Genomic DNA, 25,602 nt, shown 5'->3' with positions numbered 1-25,602 from the left:
TAAGATTATAAACTGATTGGCCCATTAGGTCAGGCTACATATTAGCTCTTATAACTTTTGTTACCCCATTATCCTTATCTGTGTTAGCCACAGGACTCAGTACCTTTCTCAGCTGGGCAGGTTACATGCTGACTCTTTGGTGGTCTGCGCAGGAATGGCAGAGGGAGCTTCCTACTTCCCAGAATTCTCCTGTTCTCTTTTCATCACCTCTACTTCCTGTCTGGTTTACCCGCCTATACTTCCTGCCTGGCCAATCAGCGTTTTATTAAAATACATGATTGACAGAATACAGACAATTCTCCCACACCATTTTTGTGTATGTCCTTACTCGACAGAAGATTCATGCATGGTACAAAAAGAAAGAATATGAATAATATGATAAAGACCTTTGTAAACACAGACACAGACACAGACACAGACACACACACACACACACACACACACACACACACCAAATTGTCTATCTTTGATATAGACCTCCCAACATTTAATGATATACTCTGCTTTACAGGAAATCTTTCTGACAGCTGACAGGTTGCTGGCCTCCATCCAAATCAGTACATTTTCAAGGATTTTCTTAAGATAAATACAGTGGTCCAACCCACCAAGAGCTCAGCCAAGTGATCCAGTCTCCGGAGAACTACCTATGAATATATGAAGAACTCACAAACAGCCTTTGCTGTTAGTCAGAAGCCAAGGAGCTGGCGTTGCATGATGGATTGTGCTCATTGCCAAGGCTGGCCTTATGTGTCACTACAGCACAGGTGAAATCACTGATATGACCGTGTGGAGAGGCAGCCAGGGAAGATTGTATTTTCCAGTTGCTTCCTGCCCTCCACGGCCTTGATGACTTTAATGGTGGCCCTTTTCAGGATCAACAGCGATAAAATGCCTGGAAGCAAACAGCATGTAACAAGTGCCAAGTTAGGTAGGTGTTGGTCATCTCGTCTGCAGCATGCCGTGGAGCCCGGATACAGATCAGTATTCTGAGATTCATTTCACAAAGGGCCATTCTGGGGCTCTGAAAAGACCAATAATACTGCCAGTCCACCTTGATAATAAATGCAGACACAGGAGAGACTTCCAGAGTGGACTCCTACTTCTTTTGAAGTCGGTGGCATGGATTTTGAGTGCAACCCACAGGAGTGAACTGCAGAGCATTCCACACTGGGAATTATCTCATTGTAAGGCGGCCAAGAGGCAGGTTTTGGGTAAACACAGGGCATCCATTTCCCTGACAGATGGCTGCCTCCGTGAATCTTCCTTCCAGGGTTGCAACTGCTGACAGGGATGTAGTTTTCCACCAGGCAGGAAAAGTCACAGAGCAGTCTGAGGAGGTGTCTGGGTTTTGGCAAATCTACTTTCTCACCAGTAGAGTCCCAGAGGCTGGAGATGAAGGCGAGAATGTTGTCTCAAGTGAGCTTCCAGGAAGTGCAGTGGCCAACTTCCTAACTTGGAAGGAAGGAAGCTTTTCTCTACTACCCTGTTCCTGCCTCCACAAACTCCAGCGTGTCTTTTAGCACAGATTTCCTTCTTGTACGTTGTATAATTGAAGAGAGCAAAGAGACAATTTCTGAAGTCAGAGCAGCACTTTTGGAATTAACACTACTTTAGAGTCCCGGGATTTTAAAATAGAGTGTCAGGAAGTAACTGAGAAGGAGCCGAGGAGGGGGCAGGAGATGCTACTTTTAACAGGGAGGAGATGCAAAAACATCACTTCTGTCAGTTTACTCTTTGGCATGCACAAAGCTGTTTAACTGAATCCCTGTCCCTCCAAATCAGATTAAAATACAGTCTGGGTCCACCCACCTTGAGCAAAAGGGATTGTCTCTAGAAATAAGCCATTAGTGGCCAAGGGCATGTACTTTTCTCCCGTGGGAATGAGTAAAGGAAGGATAAGTTTGAAGCAAGTCACATATTTCTTCACATGAAACCTTCCTAGAGTGGGCAGCAGTAATAGAGGCTGAACTAGGTTTAGAGAGGCCGTCAGAGCTGGGTTGCTCTGTAAAGTGAGCTGATGCACACTGAAATTCTGACTCCTCTAGCACTACAGTCAGGAAACACACAAGCAAAGTCACCAAAAAAACATAAGTGAAAGAAGATGCAGTGCCTTCAAAAACATGCCGGCAAGCCTGGCTTTGAATACATAGAAGAATGAAACTGGACCTTTATCTCTTTCTGTGCATAAAGCTAAACTCCAAATGGGCCAGAGACTTCCAACGCCTGGAACCTGCAGTAGGATAAAGGAGAGAAGAGGTTAGCTCTTAAGCACAAATAAGAACTTTCTGAGCAGGATTCCATAGTGCAGGAAGCAAGACCAGCACCTGGGAAGTCACCAAATTCAAAAGCTTCTATTACAGCAAATGAATCTGTCAGTTGACTGGCGAGGTGGTCTGCAAAATAGGAGAAAATCTTTGACAGCTATAAATCCAACAGCATAGCTAGAATATACTAAGAATGCAGAAGCTAAACATGAGAACATGAAACCTAAAAACAAAACAAAACAAAACAAAACAAAAAACCCCAAAAACCTGATGTGGAACCAAACAAACGTAATGTTCTCAAAATAAGAAATGCTGATGATTAGTAACCATTTTAACAAGTGCTCAGCATCTTTGGCAATTAGAGAAATGCATATAAACACCACTCTGAGTTCAAATCTCCCCAGGGACAACAGCCATAATGACAACAAGGCATGCATGACTGGAAAGGGGAGCCCTTCAGTGGTGCGTGAGAGTGAAAACTAGTGAGGCCACTCTGGAGCTCAGCCTGGAACTTTCTCCTGTACGACCCAGTTATATCATTCCTGGGATGATACCTGAACAGTTCTACAGCCCTCTACAGAGATATTTGCACATCCGTGTCTATGCAGCTCTATCTGCAAGAGCTAGAGAAAAGAGTCAACCTAAATGTCCATCAACTGATACACTAGTAACAACAATATGGTACATATAGATGTGGAATGTCATAGAGCCATAGAAATGAAATTTACAGGTAAATGTGTGGAACTGCAACTATTAGATAGAATGAGGGTACCAAGCTCAGAAAAACAAATCCACCAACTTGTTGTTTCATATGTGAATCCTAGCTCTGAATCTTTTGTTTTGGATGTTTAACTATGATTATCTGTGCAAGCCAGGCAATTAAAAATGGGCTATTTGAACAGACACATTAATGAGGAGAGTAAAATATAGGTAGAATGAAAGAAGTGAGGGAGCATCCTGGGGGTGGTGAGGCCAAATATACAGGGGATGGGGTGTGGGGGTGGGGAATAAAGCATGACTTACAAAATAAATGAAAAGCTGTTCTTCCCTTACTTTTCCTCTCTTAGAGCAAATAACACATTAAAGATACTGGAAGGACTTTTTGAGATAATTCATTTCTATCATCAAAAGAAAGAACAATTCTTTTATTCTTTCTTTCCATCTTTCTCTCTTTCCTTCCTTTTCTTTCTACCCCCTCTCTCATTCCCACCTCTCTCCCTCCTATTCTTCTTTCCTTTTTTCTTTTTCTTCTCTCCCATCCTTTGCCCTTCCTTCCCTCCCTCTTTTGCTCCTTCCTTCCTTTATTTCATGCTAAAGTTTTCCACCAGTGCTTTTATTTTTCAGAAGTATCTGGCACATTTCTTGCATATCACATGTGTTGAAGCATTGTATTATTAACTTACTAGAAGTCACAGGACTGGAACAAAATCACTGAGACCAGAGCTCAGACTTTTAAAAAACACTGCAAGAGTCAAGAAGAAAATTTGAAAATGGACTTATGCTTGACTATGTCATGCTAACTGTAAAATCTCAACATGTGACTTATGGTGGCATTGCATTCTTCTACCTGAACTTCAGCATATTCTGAATTGATCTTTTATATTGTATATTGCTGACAAAAGTGAAAAGATCTTTAGTGCTCTTAACCATTGACCCAGTCCTTCTTCCTTTGCAATTTTGATTTTGAAGAACTTTCATGTTGCTTTCTGTAGACCAATTTACATCCCTACTAAATCTGCCTCCACATCATTATCCCTTACCCATCAGTTACTATGGTTTGTCATCTTTATATAGTTGTCCTGACAGGTCTGAGATGACAGCTAATCATGTATTTGGGTTGCACTTGTCTAAATAATCATGATGTTCAATGCTTTTCCCCACAAATATTGGCTAATCGTATGCCTTCTTTTGCTAAATATCTACTTGGTTTCCTTGACTTATTTTTTGAAAAAGAGTTCAAATTTATCATGAGATTTTAATGAAGATTTGAGACAGAAGAGCTGAAATAAAGCCTGGAGGAAAAAGTAAGACATGCCTGAGAATGTGAGAGTGGACTTCTCAAGGGGCCGTCTTTCCTTGGCATGTTTGCAAAGTCTTGCTTGCATTGAGTTATTTGAGTTTTTACACATTTTGAATAGTTGTAGCATGAGGGGCCGGCTTGTTGGGGTTTCTGTCCCACCTGGTACCCCACAACCGGCATACCCTAAGGAAAATTACTCACAAGACTCCATAAGATTATAAACTGATAGGCCCATTAGGTCAGGCTACTTATTAGCTCTTATAACTTATGTTACCCCATTATCCTTATCTACGTTAGCCACAGGGCTCAGTACCTTTCTCAGCTGGGCAGGTTACATCCTGCCTCTTCGGTGGTCTGTGCAGGAGTGGTGGAGGGAGCTTCCTCCATCCCTAGCCTTCTCCTATTCTCATTGCCCCACATCTACTTCCTGTCTGGTTGATCCGCCTATACTTCCTGCCTGGCCAATCAGCGCTTTATTAAAATACATGATTGACAGAATACAGATAATTCTCCCACACCAAATAGTAATCCTTTAAAGTATAGTTTCTAAGCATTTTCTGTCATTCTATTTATGGTCACTTGAGTCTGTAATTTTCTCACTTTCTATGTAGAAGTTTTTAAACTTGTTGATAACTAATTAACATTTACCAAAAAACTTCTGAAGAAATAGTACAAAAGCAACCCATTTAATTATCCAAATAGTCTCTTGAGACAAGCATGTGATTCACAGATATAATTCCAATACCCGGGAATTGAGGCAGGAGTAAGTGGGACTTGAGAACAGCCTGAGATATGTAGCTTCCAGGTCAGCTCTGGGCCACCAAGTGAGTACCTGTCTTAAGCAAATCAAAATGAAAAAAACTCACTTTAATAGGTAGAGTTATTTATTGTTTTATATGTATTCAGATATTCCTTTAAAAGATAAATATGCTATACACTATTATTATTTCAATTTTATCCTTCTCTTGATTTTGCTATTTTGAAGTTTATGAGATTTATTTATTTTTTTACTTTTATTGATTCTTTGTGGTTTGCACATCATGCATCCTGACTCCACTTATCTCCCTGTTCCCTGGAATCTGTGCTCTGTCCTTGCAACCTCCTTCCAGAACAAAACCAAATTTAAAAGAAAACCCCAAAATCAAACAAAACAAAGAGACGAACTACAACCAGACAAAGAAGAAGGAGGAGTAGGAGAAGAAGAAGAGGAAGTGGAAGAGGAGGAAGAGGAAGAGGAAGAGGAAGAGGAAGAAGAAGAAGAAGAAGAAGAAGAAGAAGAAGAAGAAGAAGAAGAAGAAGAAGAAGAAGAAGAAGAAGAAGAAGAAGAAGAAGAAGAGGAAGAAGAATCTTGTTGGGTAAGTTGTAAGTGTGGCCCATTGAGACACACATTTTATCCTTTAGTCTGTTAATCTTTACTTTCAAGTGTTTATTGCCACAAGTCATTGCTTTGGCTAGAGGCCTCTGATTTCTGCTATACTGATGATGATGTGTTCTCACTGGGGCTCCTCTTGGATATTCTGTTGTCCTGTGTCATGGAGATCCTGCTGTTTTGGGATCTGTAGGTTCATCCCCTTCACACACTCCAACAGTTCGAGATTCAGGGGATGTTGCGGTGGGCCAACCCCTGGTTCTGAACATAGGTGGTAGCTGGATTGTCAGCTTGCTAGCTCTCCCTCTTTGTAACTACCCAGGGAAGCTCTCCATCACTGCCTCAACTAGTTCCCCTGATGCAGTCTACAGCAATGTGTTTGGGACATATCTATAAAATCATTGCCCAGATGAATGTCTCTCCATCATTTTTTAGAACTTTTACAGTCTCAGGAGTTAAAATTAAGTTTTTAATCCGTTTTGATCCCCACCCCCCCGTAGCATGAGATAAAGATCCACTTTTCTTTGTATCAAGTTTTCTCACACAATTTATAAGATGAATTATTCTTTTTCCAATATATGTTCTGGACATCTTTGTTGAAAATCAGTGGATCTGAATTAGTTATGTCTGAGCTCAGAATCCTATCCTATTGTTATGTGTCTATTTTTATGCCAATACTGACTTCAATATTTAGTAGACTTTTATCAAGTAAGATGATGACTAGATTTGTTCTTGTCCATGACTACTTTATCTGTTCTGTGTCACAGTTGACTCCATTAAATCAAAGAATTGTGTTTTTCATTTCTATATTTAAAAAGTCATTGAAATATTGATAAGTTTTCTGCATGTGAGCATCATTTGTGATAGTCCAGACATTTCAACACTAGTTCTTTCAATCTACTATTGAGTATCTTTCATTATTTTATGTCTCCACTTTCTTCTATGAGTGTTTTACAGTTTAAGGCACAAAATTCTGCTATCCCTTTAATTAAATCTCTTCCTAAATACTGTATTTATATCTATTAAAGTGGGACTGCTTTCTTGAGTTTTTTTAATCAGACAGACTTTAAATCATGTAGAAAAAGGCAATTGATTTTTGCTTCTTGGTTTTGTAAGCTGTTACATTAATTGCTCATTGTATTGCTTTTGGTGGTGTTTCTCAGTATTTCAATGCATAAGAGACCATGCCAACTTTAAGCAAAGGCAATTTTGTTTCTGCCTCCTAATTAGGAAGTCTATTATTGATTGTTTTTATCTTGCCTACTTGTTCTGTCTAGGACTTAAAGTAATAGATGGCAAACAGTGTTGGGATTTGTTCTCCTTTGTCGGGCAGCATCTTGGAAGTAAAGTTTTCCACTTTCCCTATGTAATATGGACTTTGAACAAATGGCCTTTAACATATAAATTTACCTAGTTTGTTGAAGGCTACTAACTTAAAAGGATACTGAATGTCAAGAAATTTTTCTGTATTTATTGATATGTACATATACTCTCTAGTCTTTTTTTTGTTAATAGGATTTGAGTATCATAAGCCACCTTTATATTTTAAGAGTAGACTTCATTTAGTTATCTTTGAGGTTAAATTTTATGAGATTTTATTAAGGATACATGCATTTATTCTCATTAGATATTGATCTATGATTTTCTTTTTCTCATAGTGCCTTTATCTGTCCCAGAATAATGTTGACCTCATTAAATGAGTTTGAAAATATTTCTCATCTTTGCACAGAGAAAGAAAGATTTTCATTGATTTTCTAAATACTTGCTTAGAATTCCTTTGTGAAGCCATCAGGTCCTGGTGTTTTCTGTGTTAAAATGTTTTTTATACCAAAAAAACACTCTTTATATATTATTATACTCTTCAAATTTTCTTTCTTCATGATTCTAACCCAGTAGGTTCTGTTTATAAATATTTATCCTTTTCTTTCAGCCTATCCTAAACAATTGATTAGTGTGTAATTATCCATAATACATTAGCACACATAGGTTAGAACTGAACCGTTTGTATTGTATGCTAACAGCTATACTAGGGCCTCTTTCTTTTCTGATTTTGCTATGCGAGCCTACTCCATTTTTTTCCATCTAGAAGATGATATGAAAACAAAAACAACAAAGGTTTCTTTGGTGTTTATATTACTTTCCTAGTCTCTATTTCTTCTATTTCTTCTCTGATCTCAATGATTCCAGTCCATTTACTAAGTGTTGCTTTAGATCAGGCCATTTATTTGACAATTTTACTTATTTTTCAGTTAGTATATGAAATAACAGGTTTAAATACAATATTTTCAACAGTATCTATCATTGTACTTTGCTCATATGGGCCTCCCCTGTGAAGCACCTTTAGTTTGCCTAGCTCATCCCCAGGTGGTCCCTTCCTTTTTCTTTTTGTGTCGTGTGAGAGAAAATGTGATATTTGACTTTCTGAATCTGGCTTCTATCACAATACATTATGGTCTTCATCCAGTTTTGTCTTTTTGCCCCAAATTTATACAACTTTGTTCTTCTTCTTGGCTGTATAAAACTCTACTGCACATGGTTGTAAAAGTTCTTCAGTGAATTTCTCTTGCTAAATCGCATAAATTTTCAAGTTTTGTGTTTCCACATTAGTTTTCTCAAGATACTTAATTCCTTTGAAACTTCTTCTCTTGTTCATCCATTACTCAGAGGTTTCATGTAATGAATTTGTGAATTTTGGGTATGTTCTGTTTTTGAATTCATGTGATCATGTCTGGGAAAGATAGTTGGTATGATTTCTGTCTTCTTAAATGAAGATTATTCTATATCTTAACAGATAGTCTGTATGGGAGAATGTTACATGTATGTTTGAAATTAAAGTGTGTTAAATGAAATGTAAGTTTTCTTCATGCTTGTCTAGTCCCTTTGGACTAAATTTTTTTTTTCAAATCTGCTGTTTGCTTATTGAAGTTTTGCTGCCATGTTTCTAATTTAAAGTGAGATTCTGAAGCCTACAATTATTGAACCACTATTTCTACTTTCAGTTCTGTTAATATTGAATATGCATGTACATTTATATATATGTATATTCAGATATTTGGGTGTTCTGCTATTAGATGCTTATGTATTGCAATTATAAGTCCTCTTGATAAAAAGGTCCCATTCCAACTATGTAATCAATACTTTTGTCTCTTCAAGTAGTCTTTAAATAAAGCCTATTTCATTCTGATATGAATACAGTTAGCTGCTCTTGCTTTCTTCTGGTGGTCAATAGCACGTGATAGGTATTTTCTTGACTTTAACTTCAGTGTCCATATATTCTTCAAGGCCACACAAGTCTCCTGTGTGTAATATACAAATCAATATTGACAAAAAGCTTTCAGTAAAGATACTTCTGATTATTTGAGTATTTATTTAGTGATCTCTGTTTAGTGATCAGAGTTCAGTGATAGTTCAGGATTTTATATTGTCATTTCCTATTTTAAAAGTGTGGTTTCTCTGTTTTTTTTCTTCCTCCTTTGTCTTTGCAATATGATGACCCTTTGCTTGGTATGATTTGTTTCTTTTCTTCTTTTCTGTATTGACTATAGGTTCTTTTTTTTGTGGTAACTATGTATCTTACATATACTATCAACTAATTAACAATGGTCTATTTCATATTTAAAATACAATGCTTTAGTAACTTTTTTCTACATTTTATGTTACCTATACCATAATTTGCATTTTTATTGTATATGATGACTGTTTATTACAATTATAGTTATTTTTAATACTTAAGCCTTCTTAACTCTTATGCTGTTGCTAAAAAAATTAAACTGCAACCATTATTGATTAGAATATTGTGAATTTGACAGCATTCTTATCTGCATGGCACAGTTTCTCTTTTCATACATCTGTGCGCTGTGCATCAGAATTCTTTCAATATAACTTAAAGCATCCCAGCATCTCCTGTGAGGTTAAGTCCTCTGTTAATAATCTCCCAGCTTTGCTTTTGGTAGTGCTTGTGTGTGTGTGTGTGTGTGTGTGTGTGTGTGTGTGTGTGTGTGTGTTCTAAAGGGCTACTTATCTGGGTAGAGGATTCTTAATTGCAAGTTTGTTATTATTGCGGTTGTTATTTGTCTTCTTGTGGGAGGGAGTGGCAGCTTCAAGGTAGGACTATCATCTAGCTGATAAAAGTTTTGAGTCCAGAAATAATAAATCATAGCACAGAAGATACAGAAGCAATGAACACACTTGTGGGCAAGAAGTCCACAGACCAAAGATCATTTAGGTAACTACTGATGAAGAGGTGTTTCCTCTTTTTTTACTGAATACTGTTGATAAATCAAGATGGACATGGTTCCTCAAGCTTTTCTGTTCCCCTCTTTAACCAGATTCTAATTTTCAGTCTTATTTGGAAGTAAAAGCTCTTTCAAGCTGACTAGAACGTAAAGTGGGGTGGTGCCATGCTTTTTGGGAAATCACCTGGTCTTCTAGAGGATAAGGTGACAAAGCTGGGAAGAGCTGCTTTATACCTTCAAACAAACTGGACTATGTCTGTAAACTGGGTCCTAGCTTGCAGTTGTCAGATTCTGCAGGAAGAAGCAGTGGTGATGCGTCAAACCACTGCTTGGAATTACAATGTTGCTAAACATTATGTATATCTTGTGCATTTGCATGGATATACTTTTACTCTTACACATGTTATGTGTTGGTGAGAATAATACGTTAAGTTACAGTTTTCTAAAATGTCATTTGATATTAAGCATCAGCCTAAGGACTATAGGACTATTTATAGGAAGGCGTGGCAGACATCTGTTTTGGATCTAGTCTGCAAAAGCAACAGGAGTTGTGCTTACATAAAATGCAACTTGTGTCCTATTATAGAATAAGACAAATCATATATATATATATATGTATATGTATATATATATGAGTGTGTATATGTATGTATAGATAGATTTTAGATAGATAGATAGATAGATAGATAGATAGATAGATAGATAGATAGATAGATAGATAAAGTACTGATCCATTATAAAATCATAATAAGGACTCTCTTATTGTTATCATTTGGACATGTTTATATTATCAATTCACCAGGATTTCTCTCTATTGCATGTACTGGCTTTTAGGGAATCTATTCTTTTTGGATGGATACCTTGCTTGGATTAGATATAGTATGGAGGGCTTTTGACCTTCCCCAAAGCAATGTGACTTATCCTTTCTGAGGAGTGAATGGGGTGGGGTGGAGGGGTTAGATCGAGGGACAGGGAAGAGGGGAGGGAATGGTAACTGGGATTGGCATGTAAAATGAAAAAGATTGCTTGTTTTCTTTTTAAAATAAATAAATAAATATTTTTTTAAAACTAAAAAAAATAAAATAAAATAAAAAGGAGCTGAGATGACCACCACTCTTTAGGAATCAGGAACCATTATGTACCACACAGATTACTGTTGATTATCTTAAACATCTCGACAGTACATCATACAGGTATTAACACACTCCCATAATGGACATTCAAATGAGGTTCAGATACCTATTAACCTAACATAAAGTTGGCAACATTTTAAATGTCAGACACAGGTTTAAAAACCAACTTGGGATATCAGGAATGAATTATTTCTCCTACTTGGAAATCCATCTATTGGAGTATCTGGGAAAGAAGGATCATTTGCATCTGTGGCCATTTGGCAAGTCTTCACTAAACGTCTTTAGTTGTGAGAAATATTGCAAGAGCTCTTATAAGCTAGAGCTGGACTTTTTGTTCTCCAAACCCTCAGTCTGGGGAATAAATAAACCCTAGCTTCTCAGAGGCATCTCTTTTCCTAGGGAGGATGGAGATACTTACACAAACTCGAGCAAATGGAGATTGTCACCTGCACAGGCATGTTATCCTGCCAGCCAGTGTCAAACTTGCAGAGTTGACGTCTGTATTGCACGTTAATCACGAAGCCCCAACTTGGCCTGAGCTGCAAAGATGAAATAAAATGAATCCAGCTCCTCTGCAGTCTTTCCATCTGTCTATCAGAGATACATGTAGAGGGACCAAGCCAAACAGTCATGAGATAAAAGAGCCACCAGTAGCCCAAACTGCAAGAACATCCTAAGAAATTAGGTTAAATTAGTTAGAGTCAAGGTTTTCATAATTTCTTACATGTGTACATGGGAAAGTCATGCCTGCCCTGAATTTGTGAGTATGACCTATTCTTTCTAATCCATGCAAAGAATTCTATCATGACTTCCTGAAAGACCTAGCATATGCAGATTTAATAGTTTTGAATATGTTCACAGTGACTGAGAGTCAAGCTGTAAAGAGTAAAGCTTCAAAAAAAAATTGATCCATTTTTTTAGAGTTCTCACTTCATTTATTTTTTTTTTAACACTCTTGCTTCCTAGTTGGAGCTCCACACTGAGACGGGCCTTTTTCCTTACCTTTTAACTTCATACCTCTATCCTTCAGCCCAGAGGTTCCCTTCAGATCTCAGCATCCTGATACTGCCACTGCCTTGTTTCTCCGTGAGCACCACATTGGCTGCTTAGATCAGTGGTTTCTAATCATGCATGAGACCATTTAGAATATTGTCAATGGAAAGATTTATATGTGTGTGTGTGTGTGTACATATATTTGTAATAAGAAACACTACATATGCTTATATTTATGCGCTCATGTGTTTAGCTACATGGGAAGTAAATGGTACCATTGACACATGAGGCAGAGAGTTCTGTAAAGAAAATCATGGTTTTTCAGGAGATTTGGTATGCACCAATGAGCAGAGACAAAAAGCGTCTCACTGTGTCTCGGAAGATCAAGACACTAAAGTTTCGATACATTTGCTTGAGGGGATTTGTGCGCTAAGCCATCTCTGCACCATAACTAACCCTGGTGAGATGAGAAGGGTGCGCAGAAGGTTCTATAAGGATACTGTGGCTAGCTCATACTCTAGTGTTGCTGAAACAGAGAAAGCGGGGCATGGCTGAGAGAACATTTCCACTTCAGTACATCCCGCCACATCTCTGTCAGCAACTCTGGAGACAAAATCACTGTCTGCCAGGAGGGTACCAATGGGCAGACACATTAGACAAATTAAACATCCATTCTGTCCAGATTTTAATTGTAGCCCACAGAGTGACTGATTTTTAAAATACACCTGTGTCACAGGGAGAGCACTTTTAAGATCAGATTTTCCAAAATAGCACCATGGTTATATGATGTTGTTGTTGAGTTTTAACTAATTAAACAAAAATGTTTGGATACTTTAATAATTTAGAAGAGAACACAAGACAGGATGGCCTATGCAATGTGTATTTATTAATTGTAAGGATTAAATTTATTTGCTTAAACCATCAGACAGAGCTCATTTTCTCTTTGGTTAATAAGTTAATCGTTTGTTTGTTTGAGATAGAGTCACGCTTCCTATGTGGCTAAGGCTGACCTTAAGCTCTTGTCGGTATCTTCCAAATATGGGGATTCCACACATGATGGTCAGTCCTCTTTTTCTTTATTTTAATAGGTCAGCTTTACTGATTACAAATGGATGTAAAAGAATAAATTAGTAGAGCATCATGTGTGAATAGGAGTGGGGATGTGAGGCATCCAAAAGAGTTCTGAGTTTCACAGCAGAGGCAGGCAGGGTGGAAGCAAAAGGCCATCTCATTACTTTTCTCTTGGTTTCCAAAGATGAGTCAAAAGATGGTTGGGAAATCATTTCAGGGACGAAGGGATGGAGAGGTGATACATTGATGAGTCATTGGGATCCTGTGAGAACGAAGTTGCCAGAGTGTATCCTGGCTTCCATTTTATTCAGGTTCTTTTGAATTTTTCTGGTAGGCCTCATCTTTTGAACCTCCGGAACCCTCCATTCCTGGCTCCTCCATATCTAATCTGCTTCCTCACCATGGTTCTTCAGGTAATTTACAAAGAGGAGCACTAAAATACACCCTGTTTTAATTACTGATATCGCGATGACCGTAGAAACACTGCTACCAGGAAGACACAAAATCTAGCTGAAGCTTGTTTACATGGAAATCTGAAGTTATCTACAAACTGTATTGTTTTAATTTTAAAAAATTAACGATATACCATAAAAACATTGAAGAATAACATCTGACAATATTTAGCTCTTGGTGATGGCAAGTCCTGGATCATGAAATATTGGTTGGCCATGTTGTAAGGGTCCGACATTTGCAACATAGGCAGAACTCAGACTGGGTTAGTCTTTTGCACCGGTTGAGACTGTGTAGGGAAAATATCACAACTGTAGAGGAGTGGTGTCATTTACCCTACACTAGGAAATGCTATGTACAGGTGGAAAACAGACTTTGAACATATGGCGTAACACAAGTGAGACAATACAAGGAATCTCTTCAGAAGCACTTAAATGACATTCTTCCCTTTGATCTTTCTGACTGTGAAAATCTACAAGCTCCAGCATGGTTTTCACGTAAATCCTTTTCTGTTAACTGTAACATGATACATTTCTGCCATTGATCAGAGTCTGCTTTTGGGTACTTTACACAGAAAAAAGTTATTTATCTTGTGGTTTTAGGACTCCAAGGACATGCCATTGGTGCCTACTTAGCTGCAGTAGGGCCTCTGGCTGCACCATAGCACACATAACTACATGGCAGCTACCACTATGTTGGGAACACAGGCAGGAGACAGAGAGATCACATAGTAAGGCATGAATGAAGAGTGTGAGCATGGTCCCAGATGATTTCTTAAAGCAGCTGTCCTGGCAGGAACTAATTCACCTTGCCTTGTGCCCGCAGAGGCCAGAATAAAGCATCAGATCCTCTGGAACTGGAGTTAGGGACAGGTAAGTGTGAACTGCCATAGGGATGCCAGGATTTGAACCTGGGTCCTTTAGAAGATCAGCCAGTGGTCTTAACCACTGAGGCCATCATTCCAGCTCCCAGGTACATTACTCTTAATGCACCATAAACTTATGTTTTATGCAAGATTTTCTATTTTTATGTAAACTGGGTTGCTTTGTCCACATCAAGTAATGACAGATTTGCCTTGTTTTCTTCATGTAGAGGGCCGCAACCACACTCTCCACCATAGATGGCGCTGCACCGCCAGGTGAGCTAGAAAGCTCACATGTGTTGGTATTTTCCACTACTCCCAAGGTTTCACCTGGGACTGGGAGCAGTTGACCAATCCAGGAAAGACACGTCCAGAGCAGGGTCTGTTTCCTATATAAGGGATGGGTTCCATCTTATCTGGGTCTCCGCCATGTGGCTTATGCTCTAGCTCCCAAGAGACATAAAGCTTTTCTGCAGAAGGATCCTATGTGTACCGCGTGGTTCTTGCTGGCGAGACGGTAGCGCGGGACATCTGGTGCCGAAACCCGGGAAGAAGAAGAAAAAGAAGAACTTTGCACCACCGGAGACCCCTTGGACACAAGGAGGATTCAGAACTGCATGCATGCGTGCTCAGAGAGGTACGTTCTAAAGTCCAGAGAGCATATCAGAAACTGAGCAGCAGTGGGAGGTTGTGCGCGCACCCAGATAAGTTAAAAAGGACCCTCCGGTAAAGAATGGGGGAGACAGAAAAGAAAATAAGTTAAAAAGGACCCCCCCAGTGATTTTAAAAGAGAGTGAGGATGGGGGAGAGGGCTGATTTGCAGGGTCAAAAGCTTTATGTTGTGTTGTTCATGTTGTCTTTTGTGTACTGGATGGGAGAGGGATATTTGAACTTGGAGACTGCTGAGGATGTGGTGTTTTGGGAGGGAGGTTCTGTTTTCGTCTCCACGGAGGGGGAGAGCCTAAGGGTGTACTTGGGATTTACGTGGTTTGAATCACCGAGACCTCCTGAAATGTTGTAATGTATACCCCTAAAATTCAGCGGCCCAATAACAGCAGGAAGCAGCCAAAGAGACTAAACGACGCCCAAATTCCCTTAAAGATTAAATGAGGTCCTTTCAAGCCTGCTTCTCTGAGTTCAGCTTTGCTCCGTGCACCGGTTTGGGCTCGGAGTGGGTGCAGCTGGGGCTGGAGGGCGGCTCGAGCGGAGCTTTGCTCTGTGGCTATGGCGGGAGGCATATTGCGCAGGCTCAGTTGGTGCCTGGCCTGGAGGGTATCACAGCAGTACCGAGAATGAGAAGGGTGCCACAAGCTGCCAGGTCAGAAGGCTTGCAATGTGCCTAAAACTGTGAGGGGCTCTGAGGCTGGAGTGGCTTCTGTTCCGCTTGGCTGAGCTGAGCTGTGCTGATCCTAGGTAACAAAGGCATAGCCTGGGGCAACGGGCGGGGCGAACAATGCTGGCTACTAGCCTGAGAGATTTTCCATCTGAATAAGGAACTGAAGAGATAGCATAGGGGTTAAGAATGCTGCCTGCTCTTCCAAGGGTCGTGAGTTCAATTCCCCAGTGACCACATGGCAGCTTACAACTATTTGGTTTTAAATCTAATGTTTCAGGATCCACAGGGAGGTAGATGCAAAAAGCCCTTAGATTTTTAAAGTGATTGGGTTGTTGGCTGGGTCTGTGAGAGTTTGTTTACAGCTGCTTTTGCTGTGGCACAGGTGTTGAGAGTTGGCTAGTAGGAAAGCGGCCCTGTTCGCCGCCTCTTCCATTGGCCCCTTGAGCCGCAGCGGCTCTGGCGCGGACCTTGAGATGTTGCCGGCCTGTGCCGCCACGGTCTGAGTGTCGGCTCCCGCCACACTCCCCCACCAACACAGCCGCCGTGGAGGACTAGGCTAGCCCCGCGGAAAAGGCTGGGGCACCTGGGGGTGGAGCCGCCACTTCCTGGCCTGGGACAGGCGGAGCCGCACAGCGGGACACGGGGAGCCGCGCAGCGAGCAGGCCCAGGGCCGCACGGACTCTGGAGCCCGAGGCCACCGTACTGGCAAGAAATACAGGAGCCAATAAATCTTAAACCTTATATCAACAAACAGGGCCTGGGTTTTTCCTAGGCGCCAATGGGGCAGCACGGCCTATACCATGGAAAACAGAGACCCTCAATCAGTTATCTACCACAATGGCTACAGCCCTGGATCAACAGGCTACCATAGATACATCTATTAGAGGTAGAATAAAAAACAGGTGGATAGCTTATGACAGCTTGCCCAATTGGGCTATGAATGGAAAACTCCAGCCTTATGTGTGACCAGTGTACCATATGAGAACTTTATAAAAGTGGCTAACTTGTCCCGAGAATTGTCTTTGTATCTTGCAGGAAAATTTTGATGATTTGCTGTCCTCCTTGAGACGGTCCATCGTGACAATCAACTCCACGCGAGTGGACATAAGCCTGGCCAAAGGATTCCAGTCCTGGATTGTGTCCTTCATCTCCTACTTCAAAGAATGGGTGGGGTTGGAATGTTTTGGAACGGTCCTATGCTATGGAATAGTGTTTCTCCTCTGGATGGTCTGCTGACTCAAATCCCAAAGTCTTAGGGACATAGTGGTTTTTGCACAGCGCTGGCTGCCCTGGAACAGGGAGCCTCTGCTTATGTGTGGTTATCTATGTTGAAGCAGTAGGGTTTAAGCCAACCAGCTCCTGCACCCCTAGGACTGTGGTCCATTGCACAGGGTGGAGTGCTTGGCTTAGCTAGCCCTGAAGGTTGTGGAGCTGAAAAGCATCGCACAGAGAATGGCCGAGAATGGCCCTCTCTGAGAGATAAGTCGCTCTGCTTAAGGGTTTCCTGCTGTATATTCCCTTTCCCAGAAAAATGGCAGAGGGCAGGCCGGATAGGTTCCAGGTGTCATGAGCCTAGGGACAGATTCCGTGTAAGCCCATTTTAATGTTTTCATTTTGGGAAGTGCGACCTCTATCTTTACCTTCCTAGGGAGTTGCCTTTCTGCAAAGAAGTAAAATTAGGGGGAGATGTAGAGGGCCGCAACCACACTCTCCACCATAGATGGCGCTGCACCGCCAGGTGAGCTAGAAAGCTCACATGTGTTGGTATTTTCCACTACTCCCAAGGTTTCACCTGGGACTGGGAGCAGTTGACCAATCCAGGAAAGACACGTCCAGAGCAGGGTCTGTTTCCTATATAAGGGATGGGTTCCATCTTATCTGGGTCTCCGCCATGTGGCTTATGCTCTAGCTCCCAAGAGACATAAAGCTTTTCTGCAGAAGAATCCTATGTATACCGCGTGGTTCTTGCTGGCGAGACGGTAGCGCGGGACATCTTCAAATACTTGTGAAGGGTTTTTCAAGATAAATACTCAAAAATATCACTGTTTCCTGTTTCTACCCTATCAGTTCATCTATTATAAATGAAACATAGTTAAAGTATTAAAAAGATCTTTAGCACAGCTTCTAGCCTCTAGAATCTAGAGACTTGGATAAAAACATTTTGAGTTTATTTTTTTGACCGAAAGCTGCAACTTGCCTCTTTTCCACTAGGGGGCAAAAGACAATCTGGAACTTGACAGTTCTGGCTGCTGGAGTCTAATGGGGCATGTGACAGCTGGACTGCAATGACCCGACACTCCTTGCTTTAAGTCACAGAGTGAGGAAGAACTGTCTGAAGACAGTCGTGTCTGCAAAGGCCCTTAATGACAGTGACAGGTAGTAATGGCTTGAACAACAAAGGAGACCTAGAGTCTTGGCAGGAGAAAGAATTTCTGGCAGATAGAAAACACTATGTAAAGACCCATAAAGATCCAAGATTCTCGCTGAATCAGCCATCAACTTTAGTGAGGAAGGAGAGACAGGAAAAGCCAGATTATCCCATGAGGACAGCAAGACAAGAAGAGTGAGCTCTCAGCTGTGTTGTACTATGGGTTAGATGCCAGGCTAAAACACGCAGGTCTTCTTTTCTTAGCAAGAGGCATCAATGGATATTGTATGTACACTTAGAAGTGATAAAACTATGATAACCTTTGATATTAATGTGTGGAGAAGAAACACGCACACATACCTTATGAGAAGCCTATTTGTATTGCTGTGGGTACTCTGTGGCTCTAGACGTAGTTACCTTCATGCTTGAGGAATGGGTGACCTAAATCATTTCTTTATAACTATGAGTAGCAATAAATTAATGAAGAAACTGGGGTGGAGTGCATGACTCTGTCACTTGTTCTGCGGGTGTAAGGCTCTGAGTTTGGACCCCTGTGACCACATGTGGAACTGGTTTGGCTGTGAGTTCCTGTAATCCCAGCACTGGGGGAAGGAGATAGGCAGCTCCCTGGCATTTACTAGTCAGCCAGATGGTGAGATTCTGGTTTACTGAGAATCACTGTCTCAAAAAATAAGGTGGAGAACGACAGAGGAAGATACCTAACACCTTATGCTGGCTATACACAGGATGTGCACACATGGTATTCATGTATACGCAATATACACAGAAATCTAAGTGATTAAGGAAGATTAAATAAATTGGGGCCACTCTGGGATTTACAGCTAGGTCTTACTCTTTCATTTTCAATAAGTCTAGCCTCTTTTCATCCTTAGTAGAAAGTACAAATATAATGTGTTGAAATTTTATTAAAGCAATCTTCCTTCGATAAATGCTAAAAATTACAGAATTCTTTTTAAATATTTATTCTAGTGTCTCATTTTCTGCTTCTGGTAATTTTAAACCAACAGGATTGTCTCACCTAGCATATTATAAAGGTGCAAGTATATCTAACTAAGTGATTAATTTTAATTGCCACTTTCTCTGTCAAACATAATTCTAAATGAGACATTCCGGGGGGGGTCATTTGCTTTTGTATAAAAAAATGTAAGGCAATAAAAAAATTGTTTCTGAAGTTCCAAAGGGGGAGGAATGCACATCTAGGTCATCTAAGGGATGAGGGGCTCTAGCCGTAGTTGTTCTGCTAGAACCTGGGTCCTTTAAGGATCAGTCCTGTGCTGTGCCTTTCATACAGCTGGTCTGCCTGTCCCATCGACTAAATGGTTTGGGTACCAGTTCCACTCGAATACACTGAAACCAAGAAGTGATGCCCAATACTTTCCTCCAGGGTGAATCAGTCCACAGCGGGTCTTAGCTCAGGGAAGACCTGCTTTGTGAAGTGAATACTTTTATCCATGGAGAAAGACTTAGTCTAATGTCTGATTCAAAGTGTATGTTCAATAAATTACAGCTATTATTATAATCACTTGTTTAGAAATCACAAAATCAGGGCTAAAGGGAATTTAAGTGATTATCTGATTTGGGAATTAGAAAACAAAACAAAACTAAGGTCTAGACAGAAAGCATTTGCCCAAGGTCACAGAGATAATCCACTTCAGGCCCAGGGCTGTACCCAACGTCATTTAGATTCGGGTCTGGCATCCTTTCTGCTATTACGCACCAGCGCCATCGCTGCAAGACACATCGTGCATGGTACTACAACAGATGTGTGACGGTTCTGTCTGGCATAAGAGTCTGGAGCTGAAACTCGAGCAATTTGGATGCGCACAGGGGAATGGGTGGAAGAAAGAAGAGCTCGCTGCAGGCTCCAGCCCAGATTGAAGAATCAAGCTCATTTATCACGTGGACGGTTCTCGCTCACCTTTGTATTCTTTGAGATTTACAGATCTTCCTCCCACACAGGAAACTGACTTCTTTGAAGGACAGGCAGGGTGGGACACAAGCCCTGGACTGCAGAGTGATGAGCGGCTGCCAAAGCCCCAGCCCTGCTGCGGGCAGCCCCTTCATCTCCAGGCTGACAGGGAGCTGTTGGCATCATCTCAACTGTCAGCCTCTTCTCTCCACGGGAATGAGCAAATAGTCTGGGTTCTGATCTAAGACGAGGGGAAGCAATAGCACAGCCAGTGAGAGCCCTGCCTGCGCAGGCAGGAGCACCTGAGACCAGGAGAAGGAGTCACCACTGGCCCATGTTTATTGTATTTAATAACCGTAGATAAGAGGTCCATGCTTATTATATTTATTAATTGTGGATTAGAATATGTCTGGGTCCTGTTCTGAAGAGGAAGAACTCTGTATCAGGACCGAGCTGCAGCAGAAGCTTTCTCACCATAGAAACAATAACAATAAGAATGATAATCATCTAAGTAGATGGTTTTCTTCCCAGGGCACTGTGACTTTGTATTCTATTCTTGTGTTGAACTAGAATACCGAATTAGATTATCTCTAAAGTCTCTTCCACCCTGTACGTTGTGACACTGAGCTAAACTGTTTAAGGTTTAACTGCACCTATATATCTATTTTATTTCTCGCCAATTCCTTGCTAGTGCATAATAGCTAGAGTTCCTGTTGATGCAAGCAGAGCCATTAAGAAAGTAATTTATACACTCAAGCCAACTTCCAAAACTATTTTAAAAACTATTTGGGTGCCTGATATACTGACAAAATATGACTATATCTAAAGACACAAAAATTAAGAAGTAGAAAAATAAGAACAATAATATAGATAGCACACACATAAAGATTTATTACTCTACTATTTATAATCCCCAGTTTACTTGATTTTAGTGACCTTCTATTATATCCTTACCTACCACAATGAGGGAATTATGGAATTTTTTCTTCTACCTATTCATAGTTTTGGTTAACAGAATTTGGTTTGTGAAGAAAAAGAACTGGAAAAATTGCCTTGCAATATTACCTCTAGGAAAGCAAATCTTTCTGGGAATAAATAAAATGTTCATGATGAAACTAAGGCAGTTTTAAACACTGACAAGTAGATTTACTGTGAGCACAAAGCAATGCTTGAGGCTGTAGATAACCATAATATGGAGATCAAAGGCACTAAGCACGTTCTAATGGTTTTTCTTTCTTCTGTGTTTCTGGTACTCTAGATCATTGAAAGTGCAGATATAGTTTCCTATTGTTTCACAATACATATCACACACACACACACACACATACACACACACACACACACACACACACAATTTAAATGAAGTTTTGCCACTTGTGGCAATACTGCTTCTCACAACAGCCAGAGACTGCCTAAAAGAAGCCCCGGTGCCAACATGGGAATCTCCCCCTTGGAGTTGTTAGAAGGGCACAGGAGATTTCCCAAGCAACACCCTATTGTTGTTGACCTTGGTTACTTTCCAGAACTTGAAGGTTAGACCTATTGCCGAAAATACCACACACTTCATGCACCTGACTTAGCGAAATTAGAGTAGAGCTGGCCTGAGTCTCAGAGAGACAATGTAGCTGAAGCTTCCACTACAATCACTGACCAATGGCTGGGCAAATATGGAGTGAAAGTAGAATTTACTATGTATTCACAAGAAGCATTGTGTTTAGAGAGACCGTAAAGATAAGAACTAAAGCTGAGACTAAACTCTTTCCAATCCACAGATTCCATTAAATACAAACTATTGTGAGAAATTGAAGACTGTTACACATCCAAGGTAACCATAATAATATCATACCTCACACCCAGAGCAAATCCTACCAGATTACCAGAAAACTCTACCCAAAGACTTTGCAAAAGAAAGGCAAATGGATATCAAATAGGAAGAATGAAAGCTATATGTCATTCCATAATACTTTATGCAAAATGAATGTGTCTTAACAAAAATGATAGAGGATATAAAAAAAAGGAAAGAAATCATGCCATGGGTAGATTTTTTAAAAGTCAACAGAACCAAATTTATGATGATTGTCATTGGAAAGCTAGAGGAGAACTTGAAAACAGCCATGAATGCTATCCTGCATAGGTGTGGACGTGAAAACTGCTCAGAAGACCACACTTGGGAAAGAAATAAGAACAAATAGCAGGGGTGGGTGATGAGACCAACCTAGACTTCCTGATCCCCACAGGTGTGCAATAGGGAAAGGTCCACGTCGACGTTCCCAGCGACCCAGAAGAAAGCCATTGTCTCAAGAGAAGTGAGTGACCACAATTGGGTGTGAGCAGAATTAAGCTCGTACCTGACAGCTCCGTGATCATTTTCAATGTTTAAGCTGTCTTCGCAGAATGATAGAGATATAGAAAATACAGAGATTTCATTTAGGGAAAAGTAGCCATGATTAAAAGCATACCAAGTCTTCTGCTGAAACAGGCAGTGAAGCATGCTAGTGGAAGGAAATTAAGTGGCCTCTCCATCCCCCAGAAACTATCAAAGAGGACACAAAATTGGAAAAGGATGTGGTCAAAACGCATTGCACAGGTTATCAGAGTTATTCGACACATATAAAAATAATAAAAAGAAAAAATGTAAGAAAAACTGGAGATTCTAAAAGTAAAAACCCTAGCATGAGAGATGAACTAGGTTTGGATATACTCAACAGAGGAGTGTGAATACAGTCGAAAACGAATCACCCAAACTAAAGGGCAAAGGGCAAAATGTAAAGGTGAGATCAATACAGCTCAAGTTCTATAAACTGTGAGAACATATGGTATGGTCAGGCAGGTATTACCAGGATCCTAGAAGGAATAACAAAGAAAACAGAAACGGAAGGGCCACAAGACTTATTTGAAGAAGCAGCAGAAGTAAAAATATCCAAGAATCTTGGGGCATATTAAACGAGTAGTTTCAGACAGCAGACACTTAGGCATATCAGGGTCAAACAGCTGGAAATGAGACCATTTTGAAGACAGCAAATAAAATGAGACATCATCAATAGTGCATCAGGTAAACAAAGAGTAACTTCCTTCGCGAGATCTCAGGCTGGTTAGACAGCTCAAAGGGTAAAGGCCTCACTTTCAAACCTGGTGGATTGAGTTCAATTCTAATAATCTCTGTTGAAAGGAGAGAGCTTATTATAGTCAGTTGTTTTGATATGTACACAGGCACAGGTACATACTTCCAAACACAAAGTAGATACATTCAATAAAAGTAAAGAAAATGAGACAAAAGGGAAGAAGAGAGGAGAAAAAAAAAAACCCTGGAGAATAGAATGATACCTAGTGTGCAAAAAGGGAAATGAGTTGACCCAGAATTTTTGACCCGTGGAAATATTTTTCATGTGGAAGATGTCACATAAACTTTCGTAGCAGACAAATTAAATTTCCCTTCTCCCTCTTTAATTTTGCTATAAAATCACTGAGCTGTTGCCATGTCCAGCGAGAATCCAGGGATGGACTGACTGGGGTAGCAACGGAATGAAGAAAAGACAAACAAACACAACACATGAAAACACTGGACTCCGCTGGACTGGACTCTGATGGAGAAACCACGGCTATATACACTTTAATGGGGAGGCAGGGTTATTGCATGTAAACAAATAATGAGACAGTGTTCCTATATACCCCTGAACAAGGAGGCAGGTTTAAATAATCTTGGTGGGAGCAGTCTCTACATGGAAGCAGAATTCAAGTTGTAAATATCCAAGCAGAGAAAGCTATTTTGAACATTTTTCTTCCCAGTCAACTTTCTCACCTTGACCCCCAGGAAGGCTTTGCCATTCTTCTCAGCTTCACTTGGGAAAGGCTTTTCTTCTCTCCAGGGTCTTATCATGTCTACAACCACGTCAACAGCACACATTCGCGCAGAACTTCATTCACTTGGGGCTTCCTCCACTCCCCACAGCTTCCTGCTGTGGTTTAGATAGCCGTGCCCCTTCAAAGCCTTCTATATTGCATACACGATTGCCGAAGGAAACATTAATCTAAGGAGGGTTGGGCAGCGATTCAACCAAGAAGATTCTGCATTAATCAATGTGTTAATATGCTGATGGATTCAGAATGTGACTAGATTATTGGAAAGTGTGGAAAATGTACAAAGTGGGGCCTGGTAAGCAGAAACAGACTGCTGCACATTTGCTCCTGAAAGGTTCAACTTGTCTAGACTTAAGATTTTGTCTAGACAAAATCCCTTCATGATTTTGTCTTTGCTTCTTGGTTGCCAGAAAGTGAGCAGCCTTCTCCTCCATGTGCTCCTGCCAAAACGAAGGTCTGCTGTACCCAAAAGCTCACAACGGTGGGGTCAGCTAACCACCGGTGAAACCTTGGAAGTCATAATACATGCTTCTTCATTTTAAGTCATTTCCCTCTTTTTGTTTTTATATCACGTTGACAAAAATCTGGCTTGTATGCTACATACAGCAATAATGGCAATAAGGTGCTGTTTATCCATTGTGTGTGTGAAATTTAAGTATACAAAGAATAAAAACACAAAGGATAAATAATTAAGGATATCATTCTAGGGTCTTCATACTACATGTATAATATAAAGTATTTTCTTCCAACAATCTTATAGGACCACATAAGATCATGATAGTACAAATGTAAATGAGCAAATAGTTTATTAAATATAAAGTTCTTTGCTATAGAAGATTCTACCCAACAGACATAGAAGAAATTAAGAAAACAGAAAACCATTATTAGACCCCAATAATAGAAATTTTTGCTAAATAGGTATGTTCATAGTTTCTAAAATTTTCAGATAACAGTTTGAGAAGAGGGAGAATATTTGGATACCCTCATTATAGTTCTATCATTGACTTTAACGGAAAAAAATGTTAGTTTTCAATGTGAAAATAAGAATTTGTTAATTAAACCAAAAGATCAAAAGTAAAAAACTCACTAAGGTAATACATAATAGTGTTTTCTATTAATATAATTCACTACAAAGGCTCAACATTTCTAAACACAATACCAATATTGCCGAGAGGGGAGGTGCAGCAAAATAAATACCTGGTACTCTTTCAAAACCACGTTCATGAAAAAACTGATGATTATAAGATTGGCAAGGACACTTGATATGTAAATGTACCATCAATTATTGAATTAGATCCTGAGCAGGAAAAAGGAGCTAGAGAAAAGCTGATAAAATCATAGCAGTGTCCATAGTTCACAGTATTATGCTAACTTTATTTTTTTCATTTTAGTTATTTTACTATGATAATTCAAGATAGCAATATCAGAGGATGAAACGCAGAGGATATATGAAATATTTGTACTATTATAATAACTTGTCCTTAAATCTTAATCTATTTGAAGGTAAGTGAAAATAACATTTTCAATCAAATAAATGTATCTATGAGGACATTTTGACTTTTATATAAAATACAATGAAAATTGCAAAGCATAAGAAAGAGAAATTGAAATGGCTCCAATAAATGAAGATGTGTGCCATATTTATGGATGTGGATGTGAAGAATCAATGTTTACTAAAAATGGTAAACACCTCCCAATTGATTCAGAAGATCA

General features: G+C 40.0%; 1 long non-coding RNA gene across 1 annotated transcript; it reads right to left on the bottom strand.

Moving 5' to 3' along the window:
* Positions 1-25,602, bottom strand: LOC146889498 (uncharacterized). Its single transcript, XR_015736666.1, has 3 exons — positions 23,831-25,602; positions 11,440-11,560; positions 1-2,230 (listed from the first exon to the last, which is right to left on the bottom strand). It is a non-coding gene; the product is annotated as an uncharacterized LOC146889498 (long non-coding RNA).

Source organism: Myodes glareolus, chromosome 25 (genome assembly GCF_982192425.1).
Source record: "Myodes glareolus chromosome 25, mMyoGla1.1, whole genome shotgun sequence".
NCBI classification, from domain to species: Eukaryota; Metazoa; Chordata; class Mammalia; order Rodentia; family Cricetidae; genus Myodes; species Myodes glareolus.
This window is presented reverse-complemented; position numbering and strand designations above follow the sequence as displayed.